Genomic DNA, 12,782 nt, shown 5'->3' with positions numbered 1-12,782 from the left:
GAAATCAGGAACTATGGACCTAATTCATGTGCCTAGAGGCTGAAAAAGAATTATATAATGTAAGGTTTCCAATGTCAGACACCCACTATTATAAATTACATGAGGAAATGCCTCTTAGAAATTTTTATGGTAATGCTTTTTCTTGGTTGGCAATGCCAAGATATCAGCATCAATTTAAAAAATAACAATAATAAAAAGAAACTACTTTATATTCCATGCATCTTAATGCTTCAATCTATATAAAGAATTCACTGAGTTTATTATATCATCTACTTGATTTGAAGGGGGAGGAATTCATGAAAAACCAAAATCTAGTGAGGCATGTCTCAAAAACTAGTACAACTTCTTACTAAATTACTTGTTCTGACACTTTAATGATGACATTTGAAAAAGTCTTTACTGCAATCAAAGAAATGAGTTGTCATCACAGTAATCTATCAGTGAGAAAAGTGAAGGATTTGCTATAATCTATATTCACTATACTCTTTTACAACAAGAAAAATAAAAAGAATCAATTTCAATAAAAGAATCATTTAAAAAACAGGAAAAGACAAGCAAGATAGCCATTCTAAAAGCAGCAACTGCTTCTGGTCATTCAGACTCGGTGTAAAAATAATATTTAGGAGATTTTAGCACTAAAAGTCAAAAGCTAAAAAGTCAAGAGCATTTAATAGATAAAAGGCTTAGTCAGCAGTATCTTTTTTCTTTTTTCCCTTCCTTTGTCATTATTAGGCTCATTTATAGGGCCTTTGATGAGAAGATATGGAGGTAGGGAGTTTTTTGCTGCCATCTGTTGATGAATTAAGGTTAGAATTTAAGACCATGGGAGAAGCTTGCTCCCACTATCCTTCGGTGATCAGAGAGCTTTCCTGGGTCTCTCTTCAGGACTCACCAAAATTGCATGCAAGATCCATATGTCACTGAAAGAGAGGTTCTGCTTTGTAAGCATTCAGAGGTTCTCTTCAAAAGTCATGAGAACTATCCCATACTGCAGCCCAGAATTTTTCTATGAAATGATGTGTGTGATTGCAGAAAGGCATCTTTGCCTTAAACGAGCATATTTCTTGAAGCAGCAGAGTGCAGCAGCAGAAAGAAAATATGGAAAGAATGATGAAAAAATAGGATGGAAGAGTAGAATGGGAAAGAATATATTTAATTTTTTTTTTATATCTTTTCTACAAAAACAAATAAACAACAAACTGAAATGTTAACTAAAAACTTTTTAAAAGTGAACTATAACTAATAGAAATTTGATCAAATACCAGCTTAATAGCTGTAAGATAGTAGAAAAAGTGATATGTAGCTTCTAATGCTTATGAATAGGCAATGTCTATTAAATTATTTTACAAGTTTTGTTCTGCTTTCTGCCTCACTGCTGATATGACATATAACTCCAGCCTTATTAGATGTGAGCTGCTGATTTACAAAACTCATGATGTATAAGTGTTCTACAATCTGCTAATTTACTGTTGGGACACTTTTTCACAGAATTGCAGAATGTCAGAATTTAAAGGGACCTCAAAAGGGAATCTAGTCCAATTCCCCTGCTCGAGCAGGAACACCTAGATTAGGTCACCCAGGAACACGTCCAGGTGCATTTTGAATGTCTCTAGAGGAGGAGATCCCACAGCCTTTCTGGTCAGCCTGTTCCAGTGTTCTGTTATCCTTAATGTAAAGAAGTTTTTTCTCATATTTATGTGGAACTTCCTATGCTTCAGCTTGCACCCACTGTCCTTTGTCCTATTGTTGGACAATAGAATCACAGAATCACCAAGGTTGGAAAAGACCAACCAATCCAACTGTCCACCTATCACCAGTAGTTCTCACTAAACCATGACCCTCAACACAATGTCTAAACATTCCTTGAACATCTTCAGGGTCTGTGACTCCACCACCTCCCTGGACATCCATTCCAGCACCTGATCACTCACCCTTTACATATTTATAAACATTAATGAGGTCAGCTCTCAGTCTCCTCTAAGCTAGAGACTCAGCTCCCTCAGCCTTTCCTCATTAGGGAGGTGCTCCACTCCCTTAATCTTCTTTGTGGCTCTGTGCTGGATTCTCTCAAGCAGTTCCTTGACCTTCTTGACTGGAGGGGGCCAGAACAAGATTCCAGATGTGATCTCACCATGGCAGAGCAGAGGGGTAGGAGAATCACTCCTGACCTACTAACCACACCTCTTCTAATACACTCCAGGATGCCATTAGCCTTCTTGGCCATAAGGGCACTCATCATCATCCTGTCCACCAAGACCCCCAGGCTGCTTTCCCATGCTCTGCTCTCCAACAGGTCAGTCCCCAACCTATACTGGTATCTGGGGTTGTTCTTGTCCAGATGCAAGACTCTTTGTTGTATTTCATTAAATTTCTCCCCACCCAACTCTCCAGCATGTCCTGGTCTTGCTGGATGGCAGCACAGCATTCTGGCAAGTCAGCCACTTCTCCCTGATTTGTGTTACCACCAAACTTGCTGACAGTGCACTCTATTCCCTTACCCAAGTAAATGATGAACATATTGAATTGTACTGCTCCCAGTACTGACCCTTGAGGAACTCCGTTAGATGTGGGCCCCAAATTTCATAATTTAGTCAAAGCTTCTGGAAGCTTAAAGAAATCAAGTTTTATTCAGTTAAAATGAAAATTATCAAATTAAAATTCAAGTTCTCCTGTTGAAACCCAAATAATTCTGATTGAATGCAAATGATTGAAATAATGAATCTGTACAATCACTCATTCCTCACTGCAACAAAAAAAAACCTGCTCTGAGTAATCTGATCTAGCTGCAGATGTCCTTGTTCATTGCAGGGGAGTTGGACTAGATGATGTTTGAGGATCCCTTCCAACTCAAATGATTCTACGATTGTATGGTTTATACTCTGTTCTATGTCTCACCTTTAGTACTGGTACATTTCACTAGAGAGAGCAGTCTCACTCACTGAGAAACACTGAACCAAAGCCCTCAAGTACAATTGGTATTTTAATCAGTCATTAAACTAGAGGCTGATAAATCTTCCAGAGTTTTCTCCACGTATACTGTCCTGTTCTTTAATGGGATTCTGAGATATTTTTCTTTATTTTATATCTCAGTTCTGTACCTGCTTGTGAGTGAATCTTGTACATTAAGAAACCCAGTGAAGGCATTCCATTTCTCTATGCACTTTAAAGGAAGGTTAAAGTAACAGGTCCTTGACAAAAGCCAAGTGAATCTCCAAGATAATGAGTTCAGATAACTTAGCGGTAAGATTATAAGCAAAAGTTTTGGAATTTGAAGTTCAAACACAAATTCTATAGTACAATTTGACTGTTCACTTTGCTCTAGCTTTTTCTTCATTAAGATTTTTCATCACACTGATAATGAGTCTTTCTAAAACAGCAGTTAAATGCTCCCATAAGGTTTAATTATTTATGTGACTAAGAACTGCAGCTAACAGCCCAAATTTGGTCATGCATTTGGTGCTTCCCTTTACTGTATGCAAGAGGTACATCCTTGTAACATTTTTCTTGCTTCCTCTCCCACTACATCCTACAACACAGTAACCTTCACACTAACTGAGAATAGCTGGATACTGCTTCCTTCATGGCTTCTCAATTGCTGGCAATTTACTTGGCCAGATGGGGTTTCTGTGGAGAAATGTGAAGGCTAAGTGTGCCCCTGCAGAGCTCTTGGCTCCTGCTGACTCAGCAAGTGAAGGACACAATCAAATAGTATAACTTTCACGTCTTTTTCTCATCTTCTTTTTGTAACCTTCTATTTTGCGTCCATCCCTTCATGGAGGACTATCTGTACTACTATTTCAGGAGACTTTCTTTTTTTAAGTTAGGATCTGCAGTAACTTGAAATTGAGGGGATCTTACTCTAAGTTCCAACAGAGAAAATTGGAACTCACAAGACTAAAGCAAGGCATGATGCTTTAGCAGAAGCACGAAGCAGAAGTGCACATAGGTAATGTGAAATGGTAGCATAGAGTTCTTCTGCCAGGAATGGAGGATAGTGCAGTGTCTGCATATTGTCTCTATAAGAGTAGGAGTGTGAGGCATCAGTTGGTTTCTGCTCTTACTCATACTAGGGAAGCATTAAGAGCAGGAGCAGCAGCTGAGATATAATTCTTTTCCGGAGAAGCCTTAAAAAAGACTAAGTGAGGGCAGATATTGAGGGAAATGAGATTTAATCACCATTATAAATGGGAATGTCTTCAAATAGAGTACTTTTGAAAATGTGCTGAGGCACCAGACCATTTAAAAGTCATGGGAACATATTCATTAACCACATTAAAGTGAAGGAAAGTCCCATAATACACACTTACATTTACGACAGATTGACTTCAGAAAGCCAGAAATTGGTATGTAGATATTTTTGTATAAAAAGTAGACAGCTCTGGGAAACAAAACACTGAAGAAAGCCAACCAGTCAACCAAAAAAAGCTTCTCAAGAACAAGATGCATACACGAGATTCTGACTGCATTATAATTGTGCATCGAATATGAGAGTTTGGATCTCTTCTTTAAAATATAAATGTGCCCTTTTTTAGAAAGATACACTTTTTTTCTTCATAAATATGCCTCAAGTCACATTGTACAGCCAGAAGATGAAGCATTTTTGAATCTTTTCAGTTTGCAGTGAGGTTTAATGAAGAATCACTAGCAGAAATTTTACTTGCATAAACAAAAACTTTATTTCCCCTTTATAATGAGCAAAGCAGTACATTTAAAACACTATTTAATGACTGGTTATTCTTCAGCCTGGCCCAGGGTCAGTTTTTTTGAATCAGCAAGTCAGATATTACAGGGGACTTGAATGGTGGCATTGATTACAGTGCTTGTGTGTTGAGAAAGCACTGCCATTTGGGCTATTCTCAGACTCAGATCTTGAATTTCCAGCAAGACTGAGGAACACTAACGATGTTTTCATTCTTCTACAGGTAGTTAGCTGACATTAAATCCTTCTTACTAACTGAAAACAAGATTATTTTCTAAAAACTGCTATTTTTCTTTTAAAATATATATAACAGAAACAAAAGCAGTATAAATTATTAGTTCCAAGCCTTTCTGCAGATGAATATAGCTGCAAAAAAAAGATCATATTCTGCACATCATCGAGAAACAATTTTCATATCCTACTGACAAATCTAGAAGTTTATAGAATTTTACATCTGTCAACAGCTGTCCCCCAAATAATTTCTTGCTATTGTCAGTTACCAAATATACTTATTTTATGTATGTGCAAATATTTCAAGGATAGGAATCTCTGAAATTGAACCTAGGTAAACCAGTTTGTCTCTTATGACTTTCTTCCATTTCCTTCAACAGGAAAACATCCTTGGTTTCACTAACTTATGTTCTCAGACTGTTTTCTTCTTGTCTGAGATTTAGCAGAGTGGACAAAAAGTTTGCCATATGTGGGGGTGACTTCAAGTTTTCTGAATTTCTTTTATGTTTTTCAGAACAGAGATATTCCCGGATGAAGGAAAATGATCAAGGTATTCTCTTTTACATATAGGTATTCCAACCTAATTTAACATATCCTAAACTGACCTAATCTCAGAAAAATAGCTGGTCATGCAAACCTTTGTTTATAGAACTATACTTAGTTGTCATTACATCTATGTTGCCCCTCTGGACCTGACCCTTTCTAATTCCTTTCATGCAATAGATTTCATGTCCGAATCTTTCAAGTCTATCCACTAAATTTTGTTCTGTCTGTGAAACCCATACAGCCTTAATCATCCCTTCTGGCGAATGTTACCACACTTTTATAGCAAAAGATGCCCAGAGAGAAGACTACAGCATTTGAGAAGTCCTCCCATTTCTGCATCACCCTCTTATGCTTGTTCAAGTGTCCTTCCCCCTACTCCAGTTCTTTCTTCTCCTATGGTTCTGGTTCTACTCCAAAAAGCATTTCCTTTGTATAGATGGAGATCTTCACTATCCTATCTGCAGTAAAGATTACTATATGCCATACAATTATATTAGGAGGACATTATTAGGGTCATAATATGAAAAGCTCACTTCATAGTTAGAAAATTATGGAAATGAAGTTGTAAGTGGAATCATAGTTCCATGCACTTGCATAGTCTGACATAGCTTTTCATTAGAGCTATGTTTTTTCACAATACCCCTATTTTTTTTGTTATACAGAAATGACCTTCTCTGCAGTGAAATCAAGGAGGAAAACATCATTTAGTAGTGTTAGAACTGTGTACTTTAAATCCAGAGTCTGGCACTCACTTCCACCACAGAATTTCCCCATGGTAAGAGAGTCACAGATAAAACATTTTGAATGCGACTTCATCTGAGTTCTTACATGAAATCTGGAGACTGGAACAGTGATCATCTCCACATATACCTTATGTCAGAGAAAGCTTTGCTTTGCACATGTGAAAACTACAAAAATCTTAGCATTTTCCAAAATATGGATACAAATAACTATCCTAGATCTGTGGACATTTTTTATCTTCATATCCATACTGGCTTCCCATTTTAATGCTGTAATCATAACTACCATGAAGATGATACAGTTCTTCACAAATCAGTTACTGTTTTAATAGTTTAGACAATGCTGTGATGTACATCATAAAAAATTCAATTTTATAATTCTGAGTCCATGATTTCATTTCAACAATGTACAGGAAATAAGACCTTGAGAGAAACATGGAATGTGAAAAAATCAAGCTTATTAAATAGTTACTTATTAAAATAACACATTTGTCCTGTGGAATTAAATGAAAGTACACTTAAATGTTTTAACTTACTGAAAAGTATTTCCTTCATTATTTAATATGTGTCTGTACTTAATGTTATTTGTTTATTTACTATTCCAAATTGCAATGCAATGTGGGAAGAGCGTGTGTAAGGCTGCTAGCAAACACTGTAATGTATGATGTGATGACATCTGAATTAAGGGTCAGCTTTATTCTGATATTTCCTACCTTGTGAATGTTTAATCTTGCAACAATAATAATGTTAGAGAATCAGAATCATAGAATGATTGAGGCTGGAAGGGACTTCTTGAGTCATCTGGTCCAACACCAGTGCTCAGACAGGGCCACCTACAGCCAATTACCCAGGATGAGGTGTAGATAACTTGATGTTCCTGACAATAGTCTTTAGTTTGGATATTAATTTTGATTATAACATTTCCAGTCAAAAACTAAATTAAATGAAAAAAAAAAAATTAAAAAGTCATATGATTTGTTAGAGAAGCTTGCATGGTTCATCACCAAAACCATATGATTTTCTTCTGCTGAATAAGTGTTTGCAATATAAACAAGTAAATACTACCATCCTTTGTGAAGAGCATGAATAGGATAATTTTATAATAAATTTCAGAGTTAGTTTTTGATATCACTGAAACACAGGGCAGCCAATAATCCTTCTTCAACTTTTCATCTCTACTCAGCTCTTTCAGTCCTTCGTGTTTAAACCTGTCAGTTTCCCTCTCCACATTGTTATGTCCCAGAAGAGAGGTCACACAAAATCTGAAAAGAATACTTTCTGGGCAAAAAGCAAAAACTATCAAGAAGTTGTTAGTTAACCACATGTTGGACCACACCCAGTGTGAACAAAATCTTTGAGTAATTTATTTTCTAAAAATGTAGGAATTCCCCATTGATTTTATGTAAAATTCAGTTTTTCAGTGGATGATAACTGGAACGAACCTGGGTGCATTTTAATGTGCAGATAAAATACTCACAAAAGGACACCTCTTGAAAAAGATCAAGTTCATAATGAAATGCATGAAAGTGCTGAAAGCGTTTAAATAAGATTTTTTGTACATTTAATAGTGGGCAAAAAATCTAGCTTCATTATAACACATCATTGAATCCGTATGTTTTTTTTTTAAACTTAACCAGGGTTTCAGACCTGGAGGGCAGAAGATATGTTCTAAAGCTCAGTAAAGCAATAATAAACTTTAAAACAAAAAAGAGGATATGCTGTAGGAACTGTCTCAAAGTCATAATAATTGAAGTTATCATTTTTATTTTTAATTTTCAGATTAGTTCTAATACCAAGCAAAGTCATTTATTTCTCCAGGAATGCCACATGATATGAAAACTAGAAAACTTCTCATTACTTTGCCTTCACTTTTTGAAACTGTAGTAAATTAAGTATATTCACAGTAAGTATCATGGAGCATCCTCTGAGAAAAATAATGGTTTAGTACAAAAACGTCAAAATGGATTTTAAAGAAAAATAAAAGTTAATAAACAAAAGACAAATAACTTAGTTTAAAAGTAGATTCTCCCAGCTGTGTTGATGCATAATTTTAAAACAAATATTGGAACTCCCTCAGCTTTCTGAAATCTGCATTTTCTCATTTCTCTCTTATAAAATTTTAATTGCATTTGTTCAGAAAATTAAAAAAAAATGCCTTTCTTCTTCTCTTTCTAATTTTTCTCTCTAGCCTTTTCTAAGGTACTTAATGCAAGAATCTTCTTGGAACTATTTATTGCGGTGTCTGAACTTTGCTTGTTCATCAGGGCTTATTTTAAAAATCTCACCACTTTCTGTATATTCAGCCTGATAACATCTAGCAACTGGCAACATTTCTCTCCATTTGGATTGACATCTGACATTCAGGACAGCTCTTTTCTCATAAAATGCCAAGCCCATGCATGTTTGCAGTTTCTTTTCACCTTGTTCTTCCAGCTATACATTACTCAGCTCTTTGAAAGTGTTAAATTCCTTTTTGTCAGACATATTCTCTTTCGTCCTGGAGTGGTCTAGTGTTTGTCAGTTATGTTTTCCCTCTCATTCCCATTCTGTTACTATGATGCATTCAGATGCGCAAAATGAAGGACAGATAATACGTAGACAATACATAGACAAGACAGGCGCAAACACATTCAGTGACAGAAGAACATAATATGTAGATAGTGTATAGTGTATCTCCCTGTAGATTTTAGTAAAGCAAAAAACATAAATCTTCAGATCTTATTTTAAATATTGCCATGAGGGCAATGGCTTCATGTTTGCAGAATATCAGAACATGCAACAAATTAGCAAAAAATTAATGAATTTATAATCATTCACAAAGAGATGTCCAATTAAATGAATATATTGTTTTAGTTTTCAACAAGGATCATGATATTGATATGAGGAAAATAGTTAATGAAGTTAAGGATGTGGAAGAGAATCATAGAATTATAGAATCACAAGGTTGGAAAAGACCTACAAGATCATCTAGTCCAATCGTCAAAGAGGAATTATCACATCTGAAAATAACTTAAAGACTACAAAATACTCAAATCAAAGAACCTGGATAACCTCTACTGCAGAATCCTGAAGGAACTGATTCATGAAACTGAAGGATCTAGATGATGGATTCTTAGTAAGTGCTTCAGAGTGAGCATTCAAATAAAATTGCAAATAGTATTTGAGAACAGGTTTTGAAGATATGAAGTAATCAGATCTTTTAATATGATTTTCAGGTCGTTTTAAAACATAAAGCTTTAGAGTAAATTTTCAGCCAAGGAATGAATAGTAGCACAGAAGTACAAAGAAAACAATAAAATCTACCTAAACTTTTCAACAAGTAGATCATACCATATACCCAGTATGTTTATTTAATCATTTATCTTCTAAACAAAACAAATGGAGATATCATCAATGCAGGTTTCAAAACAGCTAATTGCTGTCTCAGTGGGAAAACGGTTAGTTAAGATTGAGAAGTTAAGGAATTAGTTAACCGGGAGAGGACAACAGATTTTGTTATGTGTTTGTATTATCAGGTGGGAGATACCAGTGGGGTTCTTCAAGGACAGTACTGCAAGAGGATTTTTTAAATATTTATATCAAAAACTAGATCACAAAAGAAACATAAAAAAAACCATAAACAAAACTCGGAGTATATTGTCAATAACTCAATGTTGGGAATCATAAAAAAATCATAAAAAATACAGGAAGTATCAGATGACCTTAATGACTTTTATAATAGAAACAGCATTAAACTTAAAATGCTACAAAAAGAACTGTAACAAGATTTTTTTTGCTGCAATCTCATCAGGCTGAAATGACAGTGAAAGAGGAAGATCGAGACAAGCAAATAAGGAAGAAGTATCAGATACCAAAGTACTGTGTAGCTATTAAAAATGAAAAATTAGAAAAGCAGTGAAGAAGAAAGTAGTGTGTAATGTTATTTCATATATCTTCTTTGGGAAAACCTTGAACAGGCCCTGTTCTCCATACTAAACAAAGATTCACTAAAGATAGAGTGGAGTTAATGGAAGGACTATCAGCTTGATGTCAGGAATGCAGAACTTATTTCACGAGACAAAATTGAAAAAACTTGCTAACAAAACTAACATGAGGGAAATGCTCTCTGTAAACAGATGAATGAGTAAACAGAGCTTGCAGGTGTTTATAGTCTGCTATTGATCTTTGAGATCAATGTCAGCATAAGAATAGATACATAACAGCTAAAATAAATTTAAGGTAAAAAAGGAAAGTGTTTTAGTCACATGAGAAACGTATTTCCAGAAGGACTTTCTCTGCAGATTATAAAGGCACTAACTGATTTTAAAAGTCATTTGCACATATATTGTTATATTCTAAACATATATGTATACACACATTTCTACATAATCAAAGTGTTTGCACTATCAAATGATAGGACATAGCACTGAGGGATCCACTTCCAGTTTATTCTGAGTCATAAAAGTGTACTCAGCTAAGCCAAAATATCATTTATACCAAGTGGTTTAATAGCATTTATTTTGATTGGAATGTGCATCACTTTCTTCTTCATTCATCTGACTAAAATCTGCACGAACTCTTTAAACATCATTCGCTCACTAGGTGCCTAATGCAAAGCTTATTTAGTCAGAGTATTTCCATTGACTTCCTGTGTGCTTTGGATTAGGTTCTATATCCTTACCTATCAACCAGCTGCTGCTAGCTTCCAGTTTTATCAGAATATTACACTGCTTTTCTCTTTTGCCCATGATCTTGAAAGGCAAAGAAAGAGGTACACTTTAGTTGCCCTGTCTGTTCTTTAATGTGCTTAGATTGCAGTTATTTCCTGCTGAGCCCTGGATGAGGCTTAGTTTGTTGAGCAACTTTTTAATCATCTCACAGAATGAATGAGCTGGAAGATATGTCAGGCTTCTATCAGAAGATGAAAAATGTGGAAACTTATCAGTACCTCTTTTCCTGTAGACATGTTGCAGGTCAAAAAATCCCACTCTGTACAGCAGTTATTACTCTTATAAAGGAAGCTAGAATTGTAATTATGTGAATGATGATCTCAACAAAAAAAAAAAACAAAAACAAACACAAAAAAACCAAACCAAAACAAAAAACAAAAGCAAAACTTTTCAAAATAGTTGAAGCAGGCATAAAAGTATGGCTTTCTGTACCTGACAGAAAGTGCAGAAGTGGCAAGAGGAGAACAAAAACAGACTACGTTTATGCAGCACCTTCCCTAAATTCAAATTCCTATTTTGTCCAAGAGTAAAAACTCTTCAATGAAACTGTGCAATACAGAGGAATGTTCATGAAATGCTGCAGGGGTCTCTGACTCTTCACACTGTTGCTTCCTCCTGCTCAGCATTAAAAGTAGATGAGAGCAAGTGAGCACCCCATACACATTTTGGTGAATAGTCACAGCTCTGTTAGGGTCAAACAGTACTAGAGTCAAAGGTATCAGGAAAAAAATTACATGCAGTTAATAAACAGAAACATCAAAATTCAGAAATAAGTAAGTAAATATATGTGTAAACTTAAAAATAACATTTTGAGTATAGTCAACAACATATATTGTGGTTAATTTGCAGGAGAGGATAGATCTGCACAGAATTCAGTTATCCATCACAGCATTTGAATTTTAATATATGAATTTATTTCTCTGAGCTCTGCAGAGCTGCCATCTTGCTCAGATATTTCTGCTTCTACCCAACAGAAAGCTGACACCAGATAATAAATAAATAAATATACGTAGAGCATAGAAACGAAAAAATGAAATTAAGTTGAGAAAATTTCATCAGTATGTAGAAGCAAAATCGTATTAAAAATCCTGTGCATACAGTTCGGTGTATAAAGGTTAGCTGACAGAAGTAAGACAGAATAGGAACTTGAGGATAACTTTATTTCAATATGACTGTTTGATATGTTTTACTGGTACCCAACATGTTGCTTGATACAAGACTTTCCTTTGTATCTGTCGTTCTCTGGTACACAAATTTGTTTTAAACTCTCTTTAGAATGAGCTGCTTTGACTTTCCAGTAGTCCACAAAATAAAGAGGAAACAACCGCTATGTATTAAAAGATGAATAGTGAGCCGAATCCAGGATACATTCAAAAACTATAGAATTGCAAAGCTGTGGTCTGAGGAACCTGGAAAGAGCCATTTGTTAGCTTACTGGGTGACTGAGCAGGTCACTGCAGTTCCCTCCATCTCACAGAGATAATTTACACAGTGCTTTGAGACCTTAAATGTGCTCACTGTTGATACTAAATTTATATAAAAAATATACATTTTAAAATATAAAACATTGTAGAAAAAAATCCTACATTATTTCTAAAATTAACAGCGGTGTTCTGTGCTGGTGAATCCAATATGTGTAACAACTGTACACATTTAATATTTCCAGTGACAATTAGCACATTTTTCTTTCTTTGTCAGTGCTACCTGGTTTCCATACATTTCATTTGAATTAGATCCAGCCTTAATTATTTCCTCTGAATGTCTCATTGATTCTCCTTACTATTACATACTAATGATTCATAATATCCCTGTTTTTGCTATGAATTCATGCACACACACCATAACTACTTTTTTTTT

The sequence above is a fragment of the Meleagris gallopavo genome, chromosome 4 (assembly GCF_000146605.3).
Source record: "Meleagris gallopavo isolate NT-WF06-2002-E0010 breed Aviagen turkey brand Nicholas breeding stock chromosome 4, Turkey_5.1, whole genome shotgun sequence".
Lineage (NCBI taxonomy): Eukaryota > Metazoa > Chordata > Aves > Galliformes > Phasianidae > Meleagris > Meleagris gallopavo.
Note: the sequence above shows the minus strand (reverse complement) of the source record.